Here is a 25678-nt window from a genome sequence, read left to right on the forward strand (position 1 = left end):
TTCATAATGTGTTTTGCCTGACCACACAATTCTCCAACTCCATCTGACTGAAGCCTCTCCTTCTCTGGTTTCTGGCAGGTCTGCAGGGCAGCGTGCAGGGATACAGTGCTGGGTTAAGTGGCCCACAATCTAATCACTCTAATGTCTGTTGCAGCTCTAAATCACACTCGCTGGCTGCAGTGCAACGCTCGCTCTGTCCTTCAAAAAGGGGGAAGCTTTTCATGACTCCCTCCATATTGTAATTATTCCAACTGGATATGAGCTATTGCACTTATTGGCTGGGGCAAGGCACCGGCTGCCTCCACTTCTATTGGCTGCCTGGACACCCCTGAGCCGCCTCCCATTGGTCGCCTGGAGGAGAGTGGGAGGAGATCTCACCCCATCCTCCCCCTGTGGCAGCGCGTGTAAATGTAAAGACTCTTTCTCTGCCTATTATCTGAGTGACTCGGGGTTTTGGTGTCTGCCTCCGAGCTTGTGCGTGTGTGTGTATGTTGGAGGGAGAAAAGAGATAAAGAGAGAGAGAGTAAGGGAGGGAGAGGCAAGCAGCGTTTCTTCTCCCCCCTTTAGCCTCCCCGTCTCCCTGCTCCCTGTCACTCCATCCTTCCTCCCCTCTCCTGGACCACCCTCCAGCCCTGCTTCCAGCCAAGACCGAGACCCCCCTACCACCACCCAGACCACCCCGGGACCCTTTGACTCTCCTCACTTCTCCGTCCCACCTCTGAGCAGGTAAGACTCGGCTTATTTCAAGCTTTAAAAACTACTTCTTGCTCCGTCCTCTTCTTCTTCTTCTGCTCTTGTTTTGGTTTCTTTACACTCAGCTGTCTCTGGCCTCGGCGTCTCTCCTGCATGCATATTTCAAGTTTTCCCTGCAGCACTTCTGTCCCTCTAAGAAAAGTGACACAGTTTGCGGAGATATCAGTGAGGTCACTGTATTTTTCTTCTTCCTCTGATATTCTGCTCTGATAACAACTTCCTCCCTCCCTCCCTCTCTATCCCCACAATCTCTTCATCTTCTCTTTTCATGTCTTTGCAATCCTACACCCTCTGGCTTGCAGCGTGTGCAAATTCTGTTAGAAAGTGATTCAAATCTTTTGTTTTTAAGTCTGCCTGGAGCACAAGTTGACACGGACAACATGCCGTGTCTGGTTATGGAGAAAAAGCATCTCTAATTGATTTCTTTTAAAAGTGTTTATGTGAGTTGGTAATGGCTATTTATAGGCGCTGACGTACCAGACACACGTGCTATCGCTAGGCTACTTTCCTAATGCCGGGACAGAACACAGGACCGTCCACTGGCTCCAGAACGCATGACATTGCACAAAGTGTAATGACTTTACAAGGCAGCGACTCGCTTGATTGAATCAAGCAATCGTTCCAGGAGGAGAACTCCAATATTAACATGGCCCATAAAGCATTCCTGGCAACAGCCGAGGAGAAAGAAAAACTGCTTAGTTCTCCATCCGCACATCCTGTACTTTACCAGGAAGGGGAAGTGGAGTGTGTGTGTGTGTGTCTCTGTGCGTGTGAGTGCATGTGTGTATTTTTGAGGGAGACAGAGATACTGCTAAAGTGCTTTAGACATCAATACTGGCAGCCAGGAGTTTTTAAAGCCACTCCATCATATCTGAAAATTGGACCTAACAACAACATCAACATCTGAGGAAATGCTTCTGCTGTTCTGATACTTTGTTTTTTTCAGAGAAGTTGGACTTAAATCAGAGGTTTTAAACCACGTGCTATTGTATCATATCACCTGAACGTGAAAATAGAACCTAAATTCCTGAAAATTATCTGCAAAATGCTCCTCAAAGTTCACTGTACTTTATTTACTTCATTATAATCTAATCACACTTCAGGTATCCGGCCTTATTAAAGGCATCTTAATTTGCATGTTTACACATATTTCATTAGGCAATCTTATTAAGTTCGTCTGTGACTTTCAACTTGGAATAAAAAAAGCTTTCTCTGTCAGACAGTTTGACCTTTGTTTCTGTGATAATCATTTTCTAATTGAGACAAAAACAGCATCTGTGTAACAAAGCCCTCTGGGAATTAGAGTCTTCTCAGCAGGGCTGCCTCCAGGGAGAGCAGCGCTCACTGAAAGGCTTTTATTGTGATAGTTTTTTCGGCGCAACTGAGTGACAAACACTGACATCGTTCAAACTCAAAACTTAATCCGGAACATCGCTTTCATTTTGCATATTTATGATGTTTTTGACCATAAATATGTCATTGAAGTGCAGATTTATGACGCTGTTGGCAGCATTCGCATATTGGATCATTCAGGTGTCAGGTTGTTGGTTTATTAGGACGTGTAAATTGGCTGTCTCTACTTCCAGAAGGAACATGTAAGTGTTTGTCTGCTCTGCCCCTCTCAGATGCTCAGCTGGATTTAGGCCAAAGTCAAAACTGCTCATCCTCCCCATATCAACAGAGATCATTTTCATGCATCATCACAGAAAGCATGTTGATATGAAGCCTTTGAACTCTGACAAACTAAGCGGCTCATGGAACAAAAATATACAATGAAGGTGAAGAATATGAGTGTCATCAAAAAATAAAAGAGAACTTGGCAGTCTGACATGCATCAAGCTCTCAGCTGCATTTTTGTGAATTAAGTACTATATTTTCATGAATGACAGGAAGACGCATCGTCTCAAAGGAATATTTTTTCTTCATTTTTCAGACATGTTCTTTACTAAGACCAGCTCCTGTCATGTTGTAAGACATAAAATGCTTTCCAAGCATCTCCTCCTCCTCCCTCTTTAAAAATTCCCCAATCTGCATAGTCCCCGCCCACTATGCAAATTTCCAACTGCCCCCTCTGTTGCGAAAACAAAACATGTCTCTGCCATTGTTTAGTGGCAACTTGTTGAAACTTAACTAGCTAGAAATGTAATAATTAGTAGTAACGTTAATGTTAGTAGTCAGTTGTGATTTTGCAAAAGTTATGATGACGGTTACAGCTGGCTCGCACATCGCCGAAGTGGTTGCCATATGTTGCACATAATGATATGCAAAGCATCACCCGATCCATTAACGGGATTGGCTCCTTAGGTTTGTGACGTCACAAACCTGCCAATCTGAAAACATGTTGTTCAGCCTGTCCTTGGTGCACTGCAGTTTAAAAGCAGACAGGCCCAGCCATGGAGATGACTGCTGATGTTGTCCCTGATATGTCTTGTAGCACATGAAGAACACTACATGGAGATGTTTACAGGGTTAAACACCTGATTTTTACTCAAGGGGGTCTCTAAAAGAAAAATCACTGTATCAATCAAGTTCGTAACAACTCAAAACCATCTTCTAAAAATTCCTTAATCACCATAAGCAACATATTGTCACTGTACACATTAAACTCTCTGCAAGAACTAAAGGATTCTAAAAAAGGAAATACAGTGGCCTTGCTTTCCAAACGTGGCTCTCTCTTTCTCCTTCCAGCAGCTCTAAAGCCGCCATATTTAATGCACTTACTGCACATCAACTCTTTCAGTGTAAGCTCTCATAAGAATGCATACGTAAAATCCCTTGTACTATGAGATATTTATGAGCCTCTGGGATGTGGTGGCACACTCCTGCTCGTGCACTCACACGCCTTCATAAGCCACCGCTGTGAGCTTAAGTTGAGCTGCACACGGTTAATGCAGACAATAAAGTGTGGCTCGCCATGTCAGAGCGGTTTTATACTTCCTCATCACACAATGACACACGTGTCAGTTTAGGGCGCTAGGTGCTGTGGAGGTGTGGGATGAGACACACGAAGAAAGTGTTGAAGTGACAGCATGTGAAATGTGACTGGACTGGGTTTTGTTTCATAGATTAAATCATTTAGAAAATACATTAAATCTAGAGATGACATACGATTCACCAGCTCTCAATGGGCTACTCTCTCCTACAGTAATTACTAAGATGAATCCTCAGCAACATATATTCTCAATAACCTTCTTCCTGTCTCCGCTGCTAATTTTCCATTTGGAACAACCCCACTGCAAAAAGATGGATCTCATGCATCCAGTATATTCAGTCAACCCGGCTTCCTTCTATGTAAAGCCAATGCTCTGCAAGCAGCTGGCCCTTTGTGCCTTGGCCCCTTCGAGCCGTTCCGGATCTCCCGCTGGCCTGGCTCGGGGCACAGAGTGTGCCGGGAGTTGCCGGGGAAGGGCCTGGCTCAGAGTGAGGAAGGCCACCGACTCTGACTGGCTGCCATATTGGTGGCTGTCGCAGAATTATGGAGGGAAAAAGGATGCAGACAAAAAGGGCTGCAGAGGAATGAGTGTGATGGTGTGTTCCTGATGAAAGAGTTCATAAAAAGGAAAACTGAATGTACAGTCTTATCTCCAGCATAGAGTAACTTCTTAATGGGCTAGATTAAAGTTTCATGTTGTCTGAAACTGAAGTGAAATTTGTAATAATTTCAGTCTACACATTTGTCACTTTATTAAACCTGAATTATTAACATTACAGGGTTTCAGCTACAGATGGTGATGTTGTAGAATGAGTACAAAGGAAACATCATCACGACCTTGCCTGCTTCTCAAGTCTCTTCTCTTCCCTCCCACCAGAGATGCATGCAGAGACACGAGGAAACCAGTTTATCATTACTTATTGTTGCTTCTTTGATGTTCAGACCAGCAATTAACTGATTTTTAGTTAGTGACTCAAAAAACAGATCAAATGGGCGAATACACTCTCTATTTTGTTTAAGTTATGCTCAATATGTCGTTCTAAAAACGATCCCAGGTAGTCAAATACCGACTCTTTATACCAACGATGTTTATAGTCGGTTTCAAGGCACCCTTTAAAGTCCCTATTAAGGTCCACTTCTTCCTTTCTCTGGTATGAAACTCAGGTGATGTTGTGAGCGTTCAATCAGTAACTGATGTCCAATAAGGAGAGCGTGTCAGTCAGTAAAAGACTTCCATGGAGGCTGCTCTCATGTATTCTCGCTTATTGCTTCTCAGAATTCCCACCTCGCTCCTCAGTGCAGTGATAAGAGCTTTGAGACGGTCCTCAATACGGCGGGTCCGGAACTACTTCCAGATCGAGCGAGGGTCAAGGAGCGAGGAAATATCAAATGAGAAACTTAAAATCCAGTCCATGATGTGGCCATATATGATCTTAAGCGACTTGTAGACTAAAGCCATGTCTACACATACACAGGTATTTTTTCCCTCCTTCGTTTAAAAAAACAAACCCTGATTATAAAAAAATCTGCATTCAAACGAAAACACAAAAACAGAAAGGCTGTCATGAGGATGCTACACCAACAGGCAGTGATATAACCCTGTCATGCGTAGAAGAAAAAGACCATGCATAGAAGACGGCCAATCAAAAGTCTAAAAAAATCCATTGCCGGAAGACAGAGACCTCTGTAGTGCATCCTGACACCTCTGTTCCTCAAGACAGTTGACGAGTAACTGTACATATACGTAAAAAGTCCTGTTAGCAGGGTTAGAAGCATCACTGTTTTTGTCACGTCCGTCATGTTGCAAGGAAGTCGCCTCATTTGTGACACCCCACAAAGGAGAAAACGGCGCACAGCCTGACGTCACGAGCCAAAAAGGCTGGTTACCACGTCTCCACGTCTCCTTGGAAACAGAGTTTCTTTAAGTCTTCACCCAGGCCGGAGTTTTACAACATATCCATTTTCAGTGACCTAAAACGGTTGGTGTGTGGACAAGAGGTCAAAACACAGAAAAAGCTACGTTTGGGAAAATACCCATATACGTGTAGACATGGCCTAAAATGTTTTTAAAGTTAGACCACAGGTCAGAAATCTACTCTCTCAAAACAATTATATTTCTATTTTGGCTGATTATGTTAGTACAGAATAATAACAAAAATGATGGTAATTTATCAGTATTTAGTTTGGATTATTAAGCACACCATTTGAAAAATTAAATTCAAAGTTGAAACAAAATCTATTTAACTTCTTATTGGCTTTAAAGTTTCATTTGCCAGTGAGTCATACAGTAATATGTGCACACAAGAGACGGAATTATTTATATATTTTATAAGAAGATTTTATTACATTTTTATTACAGTATTTTATTTCAGGAGCAGGATAATTTTTCAGATTTGCTTCAACCAAATAATCTACATATTCTCATTTACGAATTTCCACAGTCAGAATTTTTTGTACAAGTAATGTCAAATAACTAAATTTACATAGATTAATGAATTAAATACATAGGACGCAGTTTGGCATTTCTTCCTTTGTGAAATGAAAGGTTTGCCAGGTTCGTCACCATTTAGTCTCGCTATATCGTCAGGCACTCATCATTTAGACACATTGCCTACATATCAGTTTGGTTTCTTGCAGACATGAGCTGCTCCTCCTAAAGAATGTCTGAGCCTGGTTTGTATACATACTGTAAATGAGATCACCTGATTAATTATCCTGACCACCTGACTGGAAGCACAGCATGTACGGGCTGCTAAGCTTGTGTAAAGGAAAAGAAATTAAAAGGGGTTCACTGCCTGCGGTCAAGGCTGGATATAGCCTGTTTGTTCAAGGTGAAGGGCTGCTCATCCCACCAGCCTTCAACAAATCATGTAGTCGGTCGTGAAGCAGCTTTTCTTTCGTGTGTGTTCAGCATTACAGGAAAATATATCATCTTAAAATCAGTCTGAATGAACTACTTTACTTTGTCATCTCTGTTATTTTTTCTTGTTTTTGCAAACTAGTTTATCATCTTTTAAATCCACCCTGATCACATCTGTCATTACTGCTACCTTAGTGGCTTAGTGACCTAGTGACCGGGGCGTCTGTGGCTCAGTGGTGGAGTCGGTCGGCTCTCAATTGAAAGGTTGGGGGTTCACATGTCGACGTGTCCTTGGGCAAAACACTGAACCCCAAATTGCTCCCGGTGGCATAGCCATCAGGTATGACGAATGCATCAGTCCTGATTGGAAATTGGCACTTAGGTCAATGAGTGCCACTGCTTGCACTTGTTAAAACTGCCAGTGTTGTCCAACCGTAACTAGAGCCTGCTGACGCCTGTATGGTCCTATCACATAACTCACCGTAAAATCTGCAATATCAGTCGCACTGGAAAATAAGAAGCAGTCTGTTTTTGTGGGTATCCCAGAGAGAAAAAGGTTTTCTATAGCTATTTATTAATAAAAGTGTATACAAGTTATTTAAACAGTATTTCAATCTATTTTCATTTAAAAAGACATTCAAAACCCACAAATCACAGCCTACCATCTGTTTTCACCATGTCGAGTTTGCAATCCTGCTAGCTCCTGGTGCTGTAGCTAGCAGTAGCCAGCAGCCTACGTCAACCTTGATTGTTGTGAGTGTGGCGGCTGCAATGGTGATCATGACGGTGCAAGTCTGTGACGAAGCGTTAGCAACAATAACGTTATTGTCAAGTCGCATTAGACAGCGAGGAAAACAGCACTGCGGCACATTGTAAAAAGGAGACGTTGTTGATGTGACGTCACCACTTAACAAACAGAACAGCGCCATCGTCTGGGTAAAACACCGTAGCACCATAACATACCTCTCTTTGCATTTTATAATGGTATATTGGTCGCACTGGTATATAGAACGCAGGATTAAAAGTGCGTCTTATACACTGAATTTTACGGTACGTATCGATGTATATGTTTTCTGGTATGCACTGATATTTATTTATTTTTTTACAATGCAAATAATGAAAAAAGGATGCTGTATGATTTTTTTTAGAAATGGCGTCATAATAGTTTAATTTCAGCAGAATGCGCGCCAAATCCCAAGTTAACAATACTCACAGCACTGTGTGCAGCACTGGAAGCAGAGCACACCTGCTATAGCACTTGAATTGGTTGACAAGGTAAACTGATGACACACATAGTAAAATAAGTTGTTTGTTTAAGAAAGCCGCCATCTGAGTACCCTGATCATTGTCGGTGAGTTTAACTAAGTGACTTTTTTAATAGTTTATTTCCAAAGTTTCAACGGTTGAAGAGAGACAGTATGAAATCTTAACTACATGTGGACATTCGTTCTTCTTCTTCTGACTTTTAATGGCGTTTAACAAACCAGCTTAAATGGTTCTTATAGGTGTGGACAAGGGACACACGTCGTTGTAAACACATGTTGTTGTAAACATATGTTGAATTAAGCTGTTGCATGATAAGCACATACAATAACACTATCTATTAAAGGAGGAGTTTGGTATTTTTAAACCTGGGCCCTATTTCAACAAATTTGTGTGTCGAAATGACTCGATCGGTCCAGGGGGTAGATTCTGCCGTAGCCACAGTGCGGACTGGGGCAACAGCGCCCGATCAAAATACGTCCACTAAAAGTGTTTTTTAAAAATAGCAAACTTCTCCTTTAAGCTGAACAGACGACAGATATCCGTCTGCAGTAAGCTGATATAACAAGTGCAAAGAGATATTGCAGAGTTGGTGCAGAATGCTAGAAAGACAAATGCACATCTTATTTATCACTTTAAGGCTTTTAACACAGCTGTTCTGATTAAATATGCCAGGGTTTCAAAGACCAGGCCGTGTTAAAGCACATCACATGTAGACAGTTGTCCTGAAGTCTTAAATCAGAATGGTTTCAATTGGATTATAAAGAAGTGTGCATGTAGACGAAGCTTCTGACAAAGCAAACTATACAAACAATCCATCTGACTCTCCTCCGGCCACTCTGTTTTTATCTCTTGCTCCCTCCTTCACACTCACTTGACTGGTAAGCATTTCTCCGTCACTGAGCTGGGCTGTAAACTTAAAAAACAATCTATCCTGCATCATAATTCATAACAGAATATGAGGGTGGGGGTTTGAGGCATCGCCAGAGGCTGAAATTGAACGAGGCAGCTTTTGAAATTTGATGCTATTGGGGAGAATTATGGTATGTGAAACCTGAGGGCCTTTTTGTCTCTGCGCGAAGCCAACGGCTGATGTAATTCAAGCAAGCGAGGGGTCTTGAGATCAGTCAGAGAAGGATGGAGAGCTGGAGGAGGAAAAATGGAGAGAGGCTGGTTAAGAAGGGAAAGGTGGAGCAGGAACAGAGCTTAAACATTCCCTGCTGCTTTCCTCGCATCACTCTGGGTGGTGCAGTGTGGTCATAAATAGGCAGCCCCTCTGCCCCCTGTGTTAGTGCTATTTTTATACACGCTAATACAGGGGGGTTAGGGAACCAGCTGTGTGGTGAAGTGACAAGAAAATGTTATTGTTGGCTTGGAGTTAAGAGAGCTGTAGTGATCAAAGAGGCATGCACATACCCATGGAGGAGTGCTGTGGAAGAATTAGCCTCATGTTGCTGTTGTTTTATTAGATTAGAGCTCAAATGTTCTCATTTGTGACTCTGGCTGGGATCCAACCTGACATGTGTTGAAGCATTTGTATATTAGATCTATTTCCAGATATGAAAGTGTTTTCATTTCACATGATGTACAGTTAAATCAGGGGTCAGAAGTTCAACAACAGGTCCAAATTACTGCCCATGTTATCTTTTCCTATAGAAGAGCACAGGCGACTTTGTGCAGAGTATTTTATCTGTTGGTTAAAACAACAGGATAGGTGTGACAGCGTCCCACGACTTCTGTGAAAACAGAAACTGTTCTTGGAAAGAGATGGTTTAAATGAAAGTTGTGTTAGAGGAATCAGGCAGTACTTTCCGACATCTGATCAGCACAGTGGAAAGAAAGGCTGACAGTTCAGGAAGAGCTCGAGCAGATATGGATTATGAGCCTTGACCTCGAATGACACAAGTTAAATTTCCAATCTATATCATGGATTACTCTGCTGTTGGTAAGGTTGGTACGCCTGATTTTCAAAATAAAATCCAAAATCTCTCGGTAGCTGAAGTATTTTTAATTTGACAAACACTATGAAACAGACCAGCCGCAGGTGGCCAAATGGGGTTGCTGTTTGCATACGCCTGTTTAAAATGATCTAAAATAAAAACTATAATTGATGGAGCCTTATATTTTACAAATTTGTTGATGACATCATTGCGTTACGTGAGGTTTAAAGTTGTAATGTCAAAGATCTCAGTTTCTCTTTAGCGCCACCTATGGTGCCAAACGGTAATTGCAGGAGCACACTTCCCAAATGTCCACACAGTGTTGCATGTGTGACGTCCACGGTTGGCTCCGGTTGTAACTCTTGATTTTCCTCGCTGACGGTCGCTTTCCTTTTTAGACCGTTTGCTTCATCTGAGCGTCCAATTTGTTTCTTTTTCTTTGGATTTTCACTTATTTAAGTTGTATCTGTAGTCATCCATCTTTTCTTTGTTTGTTCAGCCATAGTAGATTACTGTTTACTCGCAACACTTGCAGAGAGCGGAAAAGCAGTCGCTTAGCTCCGCCTACCCTCTCTGGCAGACCAACCACTGCTGGCTGATGGAAAACGCGGGGCGCTGGGCGCTGCTTGTGATTTTTTCTGTGAAAGTCGCACCAGACACCCAGTCTGTAATACTGCAGATGCAAAGGTTTTCAACAGTGGGAACATAGGCTCAATCACCATTGTGTTACCTCATTCGGCGATAGATAGAGACTTAACAGACATTTATTTAAATGAAAATCTTCAACATTATCACTTTAAACTGACCGATGAGATCTGGTGGAGGGAATATGTTGTTTGTGTTGTCCTGCAGATACTGTCAAAACATCCTTGAACTCTGACCTTAAAAATGAGCTTCAAAAACATATAAATACACAGATTTCAAAAGATTTATGGTAAATGGAAATCTACCTAAAAAGTGCCTTTCTAGTCTGCAAACCAAGTGTGCATTTCTTTTGTAGGTTCTATAGCCACAAGCAGTTTTACTGTAACCTAGTTTGTGATGGAGAAGCATCGTACACGCTTTGGTTTTGTCTGCAACATGTGATGTAATTAATTATTCAAAGGTCTGCGTAGGACTGTTTTTAAATCCTGCACCCACCTGCGCACTCAAAATGTGTCCAGTCCCTCCCATCCCTGCAGGCATTCAATCCTGTCTGCAACAATGTTTGGTAAATCCGCGTGCACCATCCAGCAGGTAGAATAACAAAAGACACCCACATGATGCTTTTTATCTCTGCATGTGTGACCTCTAAATATCCTGCTGGTGTATCATATGGATGTATTCATTATTAATATAGAGTATGCCATTTAAGATATCATTTATTCATACATTAATTACCACTGTTCCTCTGGCACGGTTTTCATAATCTAAACCACTAAATGATGAATGGGAGTTCTTTGACCCTGAGTAAACAATGGCGTTTCCCATAATTTAGTCTAAAGTCTTAATTAACAATGACAGTCTTAGTTTGTCTGGATACACCAGCTTTTTTTATTTCCTTTTTTTCAATGGACTGAGGGCCAGATCGTGCCTGTTCAGAAATAGTTTGTAAGACCTGTTGATACCTCCAAATGGCCACACTGGACTGCTGAATGCAAAAGCCAGTCTTCATAGAGATGGGGGGACACGATATTGTTTAAATAAGGGCACACGTTTTCATACAGTGGAAGACATGCACACTGTTGCACATGACGAGTCAAAGAAAGAGTTGAGTCTAAAAAACAAGAGCTACGTAGAGAAACACAAACCTGTGCTCCTCTCTCACCTCTTCAAGTGGATGTGAATACTGGATTGTGACAAACAGTGGGACAAACTCCTCCAAAACAATGTTGGAAAGGTGTGGATGGAAATCCTGATACTGAGCTAGAATTTGTGTTAAAAGGATAGTTCTTTTTTTTTTTAAGTGGGGTTGTATGAGGTACTTATCAATAGTAAGAGTACTACGTACAGTAGATATCAGTCAGCACGGTCCCTGTTAGGAGAAGCTGGCTGGAGTTCCTACATGGAAGCAAAACTAAGCACGCAGCAGATGGGGTCAAGAGTACCATGTACTTCAGCCACTTAAAAGAGTCCTACATATACACAAATATTTCAGTTCACTTCACATTGATGTCAGACCTTTCCCTCTGCACTATGTCTCACTCTGTTTGGATCAGCAGTTTGTGGAAGAGACAACCAATAAAAGAAGATACAATATTGTGGAAAGTGTCGTTCACGGTGGGGACTAGAGGACATTGTTTTCCTACAAATGCAGTTAAGTGTTTTATGCCGTATGTCAGCTGTTTGTTAGAAAGTGCAGCAGCTAGCACAGGCTGAAATCAGACTTCACTTTCCTGAAGATAACACCATTGGTGCTTGTTTTTTTCCCCGCTCTGTTAAAACAAAGAGTGTCCTGGTTACCTTATAGATTACACCAGGTTCTGTTTAACTAGCAGCTGGCTAGCTCCGCTAAATGTAAACATCAACATGTGTAACACAGAGACAGCTACACTTGCAGGATCATTTTTCTCAAGAGGATTACGCAGAATCAATGCCGAATGATTCAGCTCATACAACCCCACTTCAAAATAAACTGAACTATCCCTTTAAGCTGGCCGGGACAAACCAAACTGACCTCAAAGAACAAGCAGCAACAAAGAGCGAATGTTGCATCGATACACATTTTCTATGTCTGGGCCAACAACTTGCACTTGAACACACCACAAAGACTACTGCCGACGGCCAACGAACACTAACCCAGATGGACCTACCATCAGTCTGGTCTGTCGGTGTCCTTAATCATAGCTTTGTGCTAATGCTAAAGTCAGCATGCTAACATAGACACAATGCTTACATGCTGGTCAGCTTGGCAGGTCATTTATAATGTCTACAAAGTTTGACATTTTATTCCAGTGTGTCATAAGTACGTGTTTCTCTGACAGTTGATTTCCAGGGCACAAAAACAGCTTTAAAGGGATAGTTTGTTTGAAGTGGGGTTGTATGAGATCATCAATAGTAAGTGTACTACAGTGGATGCTGGTCAGCACGGCCCCGGTGTAGAAACAGGCTGGAGTGCCAGCATGGATGCTAGGCTACATGCCGCTGCAGATAGGGCCAATTCCACACATAATTTATCCACTTATAAGGACGTCTCACCTAAAATTCATCACTTTGTGTGGACCGCAACACATACGTGTTACTACACCTGCAGCGTACGGTGTCACATCAGCTGTTTGTGTCAGCGGTTTGTAGAAGAGACAACAAACTAAAGAAAATACAATATTATGGAAACGACAAAGTGCCGTTCACGGAGGGGACCAGAGCACATTGTAGTAGTGCCAAATAAAGAGGCATTCTTACTGCAAAGTGAAACGAGGTGAATGATTTAAATTACGTGTGGAATTGACTATCAGCAGCGGCATATAGCCTAGCATCCATGCCAGCACTCTAAACACCGGGGCTGTGCTGACCAGCATCCACTGTATGTACTACACTTAGTATTGATGATCTCATACAACCCCACTTCATACAAACCGGACTACCCCTTTAAGTACATTTGAGTAAACCAGCATCAGACACATGCAAGTGGTGAGAATAAACTGGAATAGCATTGCATTAAAAAGCCTAATAAGAAGGTCATTTGCTCATGTAGTAATGCACATGCATGCACCAGTTAGGGGATGTTCACTTTGCTTTTGAATGGAATAAATAATACTTTACGACATAATGTTTTTCTTATTTTTATTGTACGTTCTGTAAATGCAGAAAGACCAGGCTTGATATGTGCCGAGCCAAGGCAGGAAAAAGCTGACATGTTTGATTTTGTAATCAATGTTCATAATAGAAATCAGACTCTGTGACAGTTCAGCAATGCTGGCAACTGCTGACAGACAGACGGGTCTCAAATGTAGTGCAGTGGGTCATGAAAAATGCACAGTAGGCTGAATTTCACCAAAACAATGTAGATTACAAGCTTCATTCACAGAGAATGTGGAATCTATTTGTAGAACCATGAGGCAGTTAGACTGAATGTGATGATTCACATGAAGTAAAAGCCTGCAGAAGATTCACTGTGTCCTCTTTGAAGAAAAAAAAAAACAGACGTGTCTGCAGCTTACAGTGAAAATTCACGTCTGGTGATGTCAGGAGAAAGTGTAACAGATATTCTAAAGCTCATCTCTTAGCTCGGGCTCTTGGCACTCGCCGCTGCCTCTCAGCGTTTTTGCTTGATTAAAAAGCGCCCAGGAGTTTGTAAGCGCGTGGTAGGTGCGAGCGCACACCCTGACAGCTTAACATACTGATTATTCAAGCCTCTTAGGCTAAGCCACGGCACTCGAGTGATGAACGTCAACTCCCCTCCCTCCCTCACACAGGCTCCATTTCTCCCTCTCTCTCTTTTATTCTTCATTTGAAAGAGTGGAAAGCCAGTGACAGCTTGCAGAAGGCAAACCTGTTGTCTGGGAAGCAGAGGGGATCAGTGACACAGTGATTCATACACTGCCGCGGCTTTATTTAGACATAATCCACACAGTGCAGGGTCCTCGCCTGCAACTTCTTGTATGGAGCTGGCGAGCAGTAGCCAGGCTGTGTGTTGTCCTGCACTGCAGACCTCAGGGAAAGTCCCTCCAGAGGGGTCTAATGCATTAGTGGTTGTCTGATGTCCTTCTTGAGGGGTCAGAGTCTAACAGATACACAAAAATGCTCTTTTGTCATCACAGCAAATTATATCATGTTTTTTTTTGTGTTTAGAAAACCATCTGAAGTATTCAGCATTTCTGTTCTGGTCCTGCTCCCCTACAGACAGTGTTTGCATTACAGTTTCCACTTCACTGCCCATATTCATTTCTTGCAAAGATAAAGGTTATTCACTCAGCTTCTCAAAACGTTTGTGCTTCCATTCTCGACACATACAAAAATACCGTAAAATGAAGTGCCACCAGGATATTTTGGATCCGTTGTTATTTAGCGTCCCCTTCCTGTATGTGTGCTGCGTGCGCTCCCAGCTGGCTGCCGAGGCCTTGACTGCTACCACTGAGCCACACCTGACCGACAGATTGGTCCCAGCTGGAGCGTGAGGCAGGAACAGACACAGCAGACGCTTACCTAGAGACTCAGCCGATATTGTGGGCATGTACTATGGAAGAGTGTGTAAAATGCCACTTTCACTTATTTTGGTAGAGCCTTATTCTTTAAAAAAAATTCCAAAACATATCATTTAAATACATATTATCCAAACTGCTTTTAAAAAAGTCTTTGATGTTTTTAAACCATGCCAGTTTAACGTTTTTTGTTCCAGATGAGGTAACATTTTATTTTCATGTGAACCGGCCTTAACCATACATTATGGCTGCACAATTAATCAAATATTAATCCAGATCACAATTTTACCTTCCCACGATTAAATAATTGATTGACTGTGTGCTCCGCCCATAGAAAACTCTGCTGCATATCAAATCAGGCGCTCCCTCAACTAACAGCCACTCCCACAGGGGGCGATGGAGAGGTTCCGACTTCACTTTTTGGGGGAGATGTCACGTCATGAGCGCCTACCGCGTGGCGGCAGTTTAGGGCAGAGAGTAAACGACAGAGACCGGTGTTTCGGTTCAACGAGGGACCATGTTAAGTGGCGACTTTCAGCCGAATGCGTCTGTGGTTGCCGTAGTTACAGCAGCTGTTGAAAACGGGAGGAGTATACGTAGCTGTCCTCGTGACTGCCTCTTTGTTTTTCATTACCATCTCCAAATAGGCTTATCTGGGTCGTCTTTGAAGTGTTGTTTGTGCAAACGTGTCATGTCATGATCTATTGCTCTGCTCTAACTCCTACAGAGTGAAAGGTTTGTTTTCTGGAAATTATTTGCAGCTACAGATACAGTGTGCTAGTTCTGAGTATTTAAGGCAGCAGAAATTGAATATGTTACACACTGATGGGTAGAGCTGGGTTAAAAAAAAATCGCTTTTTCCGATTCGAATCGATTCTCATTTGAATGACCCAATATCGTTTCATAAATCCTGAGATCGATCTTTAAAAATATGTAAAAACGTGTATGATCACTCACATTTCTGAGCACTCCTGAACGCAGCACAACTCAGCACATCCTCTCAAAACACGGCAGTGAGGGAGATACGCCTGGACTTGTTTTCTGCAGCTACTACAGAGACATCAGTGATCGCAGACGGACTCTTTTTATCGTGTGTGCGTCCATGAATATGTCAGTTAGTTTTGCACTGATTTTTATGTTACTCTCTGTTAGCATTGGCTTTGGCCCCGCGTGTATTTTTGGCATGTTGTTATACAGTATACCTTTCCCTTTAACTCTTGTGTTGCTTTGTTCTTTGCGCTATGAGATCTCATTGCCAAATCTCGCGCAAGTTGAAGCCCAGTTCGTTTAATCAAAACCATGACCCAGATCTTCAGACTTAAAATCTGAACTGGCAAAAACGTTCATAAGCTGTCTCATTCATAAAATTGTTAAGATTGTGTTGACTGCTTAGTGTTGGTTATGTTAAATTAAGAGTATGATGTAACTTCTTTAGGGTCAATTCTTATTGTAAACATTAAACATTTTGATAATGCACCAGGTTAGAGGTGCACTGATATTGTAACTGAAATACCCCTAACACAAATCGATATCAAATTGGATCGGAAATCGAATCGAATCGTGACCCTGTGAATCGGAATCAAATCGAATTGAGAAATCCATATCGATACCCAGCCCTACTGATGGGATCTACAATGGAGCTCTGTGGCACGGTGAAATAAACTAATCAGGCTTTAAATACAGAGGCAAACCTGGAGAACAATCTAATGTGTTTGTTGGTCTTTGCAAAGAAGGAAAATTGAATTATTAAATTATTGAAAAATATTGATTATCGCCTGACTTGCCCTGAAAGCATATACAAAGCAAATATATTTGATGTGTGCACTTTTTTCTTGGCTCACTGTATTTAATGTTTGACTTGGCGAGGGACCGAAACACATCAAACTGTATTCCTACAGCGCTGCAAAACACAATAATACGCAATAGAACAATGCATTGTGATGCATTATCTTATTGGCAACAAAAGGGTGTCAAGATTAGACATAAAAAACATCAATGCAATCTAATTACAAAAGGAGTATTAAAGTAAAGTTTTCAGAAAAAGTATTAAAGCAACTGCAGCAAGAGAGCTGCGACACGACTCCAGCAGATAACTAAACTAAGATAGAGATTATGTTCTCTTGTTCGGTTTTAAGGCTGGGCAACAAATCTGTTAACCCTGCTGTGAACTTCTAAGCATTTCTTTTTATACTTCTCCGTGTTCAGTCTCTCGTATCTGTGTCTTACTTCTAATGCCTCCTCCTATCTTAGAGGAGAAAGAGGGTACAGCTGTGCTTCCTGTTTCCCTGACACACTTTTCCCGAATGTCGTCTTTATTTTTTTATTTTGTACTTTTTTTTTTTTTGTGCAGCTCCCGAAGCATCCGCAGAAGAGGCTGCTAAGTCAGCGAGAACTCAGCCGGGTGTGCTTAAGCAGATGTAGAAAAGGAGGCGAGCGCGTCAGGAGCTTGAGAAAACACTTCCCCGGGTAGCTGCCGCTGGCGTGTACTCAGAGTCTTAGGTAGTGGCTTTGACGTGGGAGAGCAGCCGTAATGAAATGGGGCAGGTCGGAAAAAGGAGAGCTTAAAATCCCATTAGCAGTAGCTGCACTTTTCCACCTCCCCATATGTACAACCTAATTCATTAATCACTAAAATTTTCAGAGACCACCCGCAGGGGACCCATTTAAGAACTCCATCATGTGCTATTAGGAGTAACATTTCGATGCCTGGATGCACCAAAATAATGCAAAACGTGCGTCTGTTAAACTGTCAAACATACGTCACCTGAGCGTTTTCCCTTACTGTCACTCCTTCTCCCTATCTTTGTTTCTTTCCACATTAGGGAAGAGGAAATGCTCTTAACCCTCCCTTCTTCCTCTATTATTCATTTAATGGAATATGAAACTGTGTCAGTGCAACTGCTCAGATATCGTAGCAGACCTGGTGAGCAACAGTGGCTCTTTCCTGCCTCCGAGTCTTTGCCTCCTCGTTTGCACACCATGCTTTGTCTCCTTATCTCCTCTCTGTCTTGTTTTGTCACCTGATGACATTAGAGACATGACATTTTGGGGGTCTTTTTGAGACGCACACCATCTGTTTCAGATCAGCGCTGAACAATGCAAACAATAATTGAGACAGCTCAAACCAAGCGCTGTCCTCTGATTAAAAGGTGCTCATAAAACTTTCAGAATGGTGGAAATAGTGCAACATGCATCTTCTGTGTGTTGACATTGTCACAGCAAATGGAGCCCAATGACTGCAACGTTTTTTGATTTTTTGACATTTTGCATGAGCTGAGCCGCAATCTGTTTCCCTGCAGGCGAATCTAAAGTGGAAGCAGATTATTTAACCAGCATGGTGTGATCCACACACACACACACACACACACACACACACACACACACACACACACACACACACACACACACACACACACACACACACACACACACACACACACACACACACACACACACACACACACACACACACACACACACACACACACACACACAGATTTGATAGAACTTGATCCATCGGCTAATTCGCTTTTGTCGCTCTGTGAGAGGGAAGGGCCGGGCCGTATGACATCATGATTCCCCCCCACAGTCTTTTCACCACACAGGACCATATTGCTGTTGTCATGCGTAAACCTTGTAACTCCAATTGTTTGGGGAATTTCAGTGCATATACTTAAAGGGAGGAAATTCTTAGGGAATCCTTTGTAATAATCTTTGTAGTAATCACAGATGCATGGATGTCAAACTAAACATGCTCTGCTGTATACATGTTTCCATATAGTACATGTCAAATCTGTGCATATTTGTGTGCGGTGAGTAGAAAACTACATAAAACAACATTCAAACATAGGAGGTTCTTAATTTCCCCCCCTCTAAGGGATTAAGTGGTTAAAGACATCAAAGAGTTTCAGCGTCGTCTCCATGTTAAGGAAAGGCTCTGCGCTGAAGGTGTGAAGACGTCAAATGCTGCTTAACCATGCAGGATATTAGGCAATCCCAGACACACAAGAGATACACACATTTTTATCAGACAAATTTAGCCTATATATCACATATGATTGGCTCTCTACAGTAAGTGGTATATAATAGCGATCTGCATTAACCTCCTAACACATATCTGTTCATTGGGGGCCATGCACAGCGTGGAGGTTTGGGGTTCGGGATAATTTTACCTTTGATGTGTGGCTCCATTCATTTACATTTACATCAGGGCGCCAGTGCTGTTGAAAGGTCTTCTAAGCCACTGACCTCATTAATGTGGTTAGATCAAACAGTCTTTTATCATATTTTATCTACCATTTAGCAACGGGGTTCTCCACTGCAGAGTCAGAAAGCCACAGGGGGCCGCAAGACCATTTTGGGGTTGTGCCTTTATTTATGAGTAACCCAACTTGTTTTGCATTTTGGGGCCAAATAATTAAATATAAGAACCTGAAAGAGGAACTTTAAGCTTAACGCAGTTAAGCATGCATAGTTCATCATGCTCTTTACGGCAATATTTTTGTATCTTATTCTGGTTGTTAATGATGCCACACACCATGTGTGTCAAAAGACTGGACTATTTTCTGTGCAGAAAAATAACCCCTGAATATCTTTCGACAAGGAAAAATGTGAACATAGTGTGAATAGTCTTTTAATTATTTTGTTACTGTTATTATTTAGATTGTCATATTTTTAAAATATTTTTATTTCCATCTAATTTTTGCCTTTTCCCATTTAGGGGATCAATAAAGCTTATTTTATCTTACACTGGTTTCGCAGACCTCATACTACAGTTTGTTTGATATCTTGCATAAAGTGTGCACAATTTGTGGTTCCAAACAGATGCACACATATCACCTAAGCGCCTGTTTCAAGGTACACTTAAGTTTCGGTTTCAAGGTACTTACTAACAAGTTTCAAGGCATCCTTTAGCCTACGTCTCCATCCCCTAAGCGTCACTTTCAAGATAACAAGTACACTTTAGCGTCTGTTCCAAAGTATAACCAGCAGTGGCTGTTTCCAAGTGCTCTTTAGCTGCTGTTTTCAGAAGTGACTTCCTTTTTAACAAGTGGTTCATGTGGAACGGTCTGTTTAGTTAGGCTTAGTGGTAAAAACTACTTCTTGGTAACACATTATGCTGTGCGTACAAATAAAAACAAAGACTTTCTTTTACACAGGACGAGTTTTTCACCCCTGTAGCACAAGGGAGCAATGTTTTTTACTCGTGGGACCATTTTTCATTCATTCGTGCATGAGGACGCAAAAAAACAGTGTTGCAAGTTGGCTCCGGTTGTAACTCTTGATTTTCCTCACTGACGGTCGCTTTACTCTTTAGACTGTTTGTCTTCATCTGAGCGTTTAATTTGTTTCTTTTTCTTTGGATTTTCACTTATTTTTGAAGTTGTATCTGTAGTCATCCATCTTTTCTTTGTTTGTTCAGCCATAGTAGATTACTGTTTACTCGCAACACTAGACCAGAAAAGCAGACGCTTATATCCGCCCCTGGCAGACCAACCACTGCTGGGTGATGGAAAACGCGTCACTAACTGGACGCAGCTTGTGATTTTTTTCCGCGAATGTCGCAACAGACACCCAGTCTGTAATACTGCAAATACAAATGCTTTCATCAGTGGGCGACAGGCTCCATCACCAATGTGTTACCTCATTCGGCGATAGATAATGACTTAACAGACATTTATTTAAATGAAAATCTTTGAGATTATATCTTTAAGTATCAAGGAAATGCTGCAAGTACATGCCAAAAAGATGCTCCTTTTACTGTTTGTCCACTAGAGGGCACTGACAAGCCCTATTCAAAACGTACCTTGTTTACCTCCCGGCCCTTTATACATCACCATACTGTGGCTTGGGATTTGGGAAGAGTTTTTTTTTGTTTGTTTTTTTGATCAGCTATAAAAGAGGATGTATAGGATATGTAGGATACAAGGTTTTTACTGGACATGATAAAACTATTTGCATATAATAATGAGGGAACACATGAAGCATTGGTTTTGTTTTAGGGATTATTCCCTAATTGTTAGTCAAGCAAGCATGTGGACCTGTAATCATAGCTATTAATGTACTATTGTTAAATAATGGCACCTTGTGTCATCATGTGTGTGTTAGAGTGAGAGAGCAGAAGGGCAGGAACAAAGCTACTGATTGTCTTCACGTGAGCAGAATCACTTGAGAACGACGAGAGCCGAGTTTGTTCAGCAACATTAAATCTGTAACTCGCCACCTCGGGGAGCGACCGGGCTCCATTTGCAGTGCGTCTTGACAAAAGCAGGAAAATCAGGTAATACGGCCTGTCAGAAAAATTGACTGGTCAACAGTTTGCTACTGGTAATTTATCAGATTTATTAAAGCTGGCACTTTTCATCTGCAGAAAAATTGTACCAGTAAGGGGAAAAGCAGCTGTGCAGTTTCCATGCACATAAGGGGGCTTGTCTCGTGATGCATGAAACTCATTTGGCTGACTGTGTATTTATAGAGAATTGGGATAATGTTAGACAGCTTAATAACGCACATTATGGAACTTCTCTTTACCAAGAGATATATGGAACGGCGACATGCTTGTGCTGGACATTAGCGGAGCAATGAGGACGTTTGCTTCTTTCCTTGTGGAGACGTGTGCAGGATTAATACGGCTCATATCCTCTGTTGCAGGCAGAGCATTAATGTTTCTCATATGGCGATGAGGAATACGTTGAACTATTATTAGATTATTTTAATGATTTACATACGTGTGTGCCTTCGTCTTTACTGAAGAAAGGAAAAACTATTATTTTGGCTATTCAGAATAAATTGTTGTTTAATCAAAATCAACATTATTCTTGTGTCAGAATAAAAAAAACTGTTCGGTGATGAATAAACCAAAGATGATCAAAAAAAAAATGTGTTACCAAGCAGAGCACTGTGCTTGCAGGTTACACATCATGCAGTTAGAAACAGACTTGAGACTGTAAATCTAAGCTACGCTCATAAAATTGATTTAGCAGGCCGTGATAGGATGTCGATCCTGGAATAGATTGGTGATGAAACTTTATTTATTGAACGAGATGCTTGTCACAGCTGATCACACAGAACTCCTCTGTGCAGCCTGCGAAAAAACACAGTAAGCTGCTGGTGACCCCCAACTGTTGGAAGGGGATACTGCACTCGCTTTGCAAATCAGGGTTCAGCAGAGATGGGAAGTGTTGAGGTGTGATTATAAATAGGGATGCACGATATCCGATATGCCGATATTTTCCAACTCTTTTTGCCGATTGCAGATTTTGATACCAATAAATTAGGCACAAGTTTTTTCCCAACTAGTTGCAGAGAACATCAAGTCTCCCCTGTAGAGGAATTGATATTAAGCCTACTCTTATTGTAGTCGCCCACTGGCAGATGCAGAAATAACATAATACAGTTCTTTTTAAAATGTACACATTCACTGGGCAATATAAGAAAACTACTTAAACTTATGTTTTTTACATAATGCCATATTTATTTGTATGTAACTTTTTCTTTTCAAATAAAACTTTAATATTCAAACTTATACAGGCTTGGATGATGCTCCCCCTGAGACAACTAGGGCAAATTTGACCTATTACACTGAACAAACACATACATTTAGATCCGTCTAAAAGGATTGTGTGAAACTAAGAGCATTGTAACAACTGTACAGCGATGAAGTCCGACTGAAATAACAGAGAAATAGTGTACTCTTATTTGCAGTGTTGAATAAATGAGACTAATAAGCTATATACATTGTTTATAGACCAACCTTGAAACCGGCTTCAATCTGTGCACTTTTCTATGAGATACAAACTTGTAACCATGAGGTGGTGTGCAAAGAAAACAACAAACTAAAGAGCACATAATATAAGCACCTTCAGTCCACAGCTAAAACGTAGCCCACTTTTAAGTCCAATGAACGAGGCTGAAAGACTGATGGCCTATATCTTAAAAGTGCACACACTCGTGCTGAGTTAATGTCGTAGCATTACGTCAAGCTTTTTTAGGGAATCATCGATTTAAGCATAATTAAAGGGTTGTTTTATCGGCTGAAAATATTGGCAGAAAAATGACATATGGGATGCCGATATCGTGCCAAAATCGTGCCTCTCTATTCAAAACTATAAATAGGAGTCTGTATTGTGTTCTAGTAGAAAACACTGCATAGGCAAACTGAAGGGAAAAAGCAAACACACGTAGATGATTGGTTAATCTAGGACCTGATTTGATAAAAGGGAGGCTTCAGTGCGTCAGAAGAATCCAAACAAAATAATATCCATCACTTTGGAGGAATGTGTGATTTGTATTCAGAGCTCTGCGTCTCGCTGCACATTCACACAGATGTCACAAACAACAACAAACATGACAACCTGATTTGAATGAGCAGTGTGAAATGTGATTGATCCGACAGCCTGTGAAATGATCCTGACAGGCCTCAGCTTGTTCATATATTCATCTTTGCAATTGTCCTTATTTACTCAGTGACATTCAAGTCACATTTGCACATTGTGCATTCACCGTTACTATGAGCGGTCGTAAAAACAATCTTTGAACTGGCTCTGAACATAGACACAATGTTACTCATTTAATTGCACATCTTCATTAGCTACCAGTAAGACTTGGAGTTGGTTTGTTAAAGGTGTAGTCCGGATCCACATTGCTGACCTTTTAACTTTTTATGAGCCAGAGTGCAGCCTAAGATCCTCAAGCAAGGTCATGTTGTTTGTTCCACAGTTCAGACTGTACTTTCTCTGTCTTGGTGCAGGGCATGCAAAATCTGTTTCATCTTAAAATACATATATATACATATATATTTATATACACACGTATATTCTTACGAAACTTACAAGGTTTTTTGTTGTATTTTTTTTGTCTCTCTTGTATGACCATTGACTCGATTTTGCACCTGTTATTACAGTTTTGATCCGTTCTTTAATGATCACTGACTGTTGATGTGGTTTAAGTTTACAGTTTTGATCCGTTCTTTAATGATCCCTGGCTGTTGATGTGGTTTAAGTTTATCAGCCTACATAATATATAACAATCTTTTTTATTTGTTTCTTTTATTGTTGTTGGATTGCTGTTTCTTTAATGGAAAGCACTTTGCACTTATTGGGTTTTTTTTTATGCTTTAACAATTATCATTATTATTATTACTATTATCACCTTACAGTTTTGGGGGTTCCCCACAGTGCATCATTGACTTTTCATTAATAGATTGAATAAACTGGATTTTCTCTGGAAAAATAAATTACATTTTTAATCCGAAAGGCAACTGGACTTGGAAACTTACTTCTGTTGCAAGGAAAAGTTAGTTAGTTATAGGCCATTTATCATATCTCAGAAGTTAGATTTAGTGTTAAATTAGTGTTTAGCGTTAAAAGTGTTGTAATCTCGAAGATCTCAGTTTCTTTCTCTTTGGCGGCACCTATGGTGATAAACGGTAATTGCGGGAGCACGCTTCCCAGATATCCAGACAGTGCTGCATGTGTGACGTCCACTGTTGGCTCCGGTTGTAACTCTTGATTTTCCTCGCTGACGGTCGCTTTCCTTTTTAGACTGTTTGCCTTCATCAGAGCGTCCAATTTGTTTCTTTTTCTTTGGATTTTCAAGTATTTTTGAAGTTGTATCTGTAGTCATCCATCTTTTCTTTGTTTGTTCTGCCATAGTAGATTACTGTTTACTCGCAACACTTGCAGAGAGCAGAAAAGCAGGCGCATAGCTCCGCCTACCCTCTCTGGGAGACCAACCACTGCTGGGTGATGGAAAACGCGTCACTAACTGGGCGCACCAGACACCCAGTCTGTAATACTGCAAATGCAAAGGCTTTCATCAGTAGGCCATAGGCTCAATCACCATTGTGTTAACTCATTCGGCTTTAAGATAGTGACCTAACAGACATTTATTTATATGAAAATGGACTAAATAGTAAATGGACTGGACTTTTATAGCGCCTTCCTAGTCTTGCGACCACTGCTTTTTACACTACATGTCACTTCACCCATTCACACACACACATTCATACACTGAATGAATGAGGCTGCTACCTAAAGTGCCCAACTGTCAATCAGTCATCACATTCATACTCGTTGGCTATGCCACCGGGAGCAATTTGAGGTTCAGTGTCTTGCCCAAGGACACTTGTAGACCGGGGATTGAACCTCCGACCTTCCGAGTGAAAGACGACCGACTCTACCACTGAGCCACAGCCGCCCCGTAGAAATCTTCGAGACTATTACTTTAAGTTACAATTTAATTAAAACACATAAATTGATGAAATTTCAAGAAGCTCAATAGTTAAATGTGTCACTCTGTGTGGTCCTTCCTCTGTGTGTGGCCCTGACATAGTTTACTGGTTCAGAGTGTGGGTTGGCTTTTGTCTTTAAACAGGCCTCAGTATTGTTCTGTCTCTACCTCTTGCTTTTGGCAGAGCTGACACTCTCTGGGTTGCCAGGTTTGTCTGGATCCTCCGGTCTCAGTTGCCAGCTTGTGGTCACTGTACTGTATGTAGTTTACGTCCTTTAAGTTTCTGGTTGCTCACTGTGCCCTGATAACATGCGTCACTTTTTCAGCCACTGTGATTGAAACCAGTGAAACCCAAAAAAAGAGCAGTTTCAGGTTAAAAATCAGTGTCTCTCTGACGCTGTTTGATAGACGCAGGATCTCCTTTTAGGAGGCTGCCAGCAGCTGTCAAGCGCTAAGTTGAATAGAAATGTATTTTTAGTTTATTGTTAATGATGTCTGGCAATATTTCTTTTACTTTTTATTGTCTGTGATTTTTTCTGCATGTTGTGTAAGGGCAGGGCTGTACCTGTGTACTGTAGGA

The 25678-nt window shown here is 41.4% G+C and overlaps 1 protein-coding gene across 2 annotated transcripts in view; it reads left to right on the forward strand.

The window, feature by feature from the left end:
* Nucleotides 1–450: 450 nt before the first annotated feature.
* The window catches only part of pcbp3 (poly(rC) binding protein 3), an 84371-nt gene continuing 59143 nt past the window's right edge, over nt 451–25678 (forward strand). For both annotated transcript variants that reach the window (XM_069662884.1, XM_069662883.1), the window contains exon 1: nt 451–726. The gene's annotated coding sequence lies outside the window, so the exon portion shown is untranslated. The remainder of the gene's footprint in view (nt 727–25678) is intronic.

This window comes from Semicossyphus pulcher, unplaced genomic scaffold (genome assembly GCF_022749685.1).
Source record: "Semicossyphus pulcher isolate SPU_LCO1_2020_fin unplaced genomic scaffold, fSemPul1.0.p SCAF_15, whole genome shotgun sequence".
Lineage (NCBI taxonomy): Eukaryota > Metazoa > Chordata > Actinopteri > Labriformes > Labridae > Semicossyphus > Semicossyphus pulcher.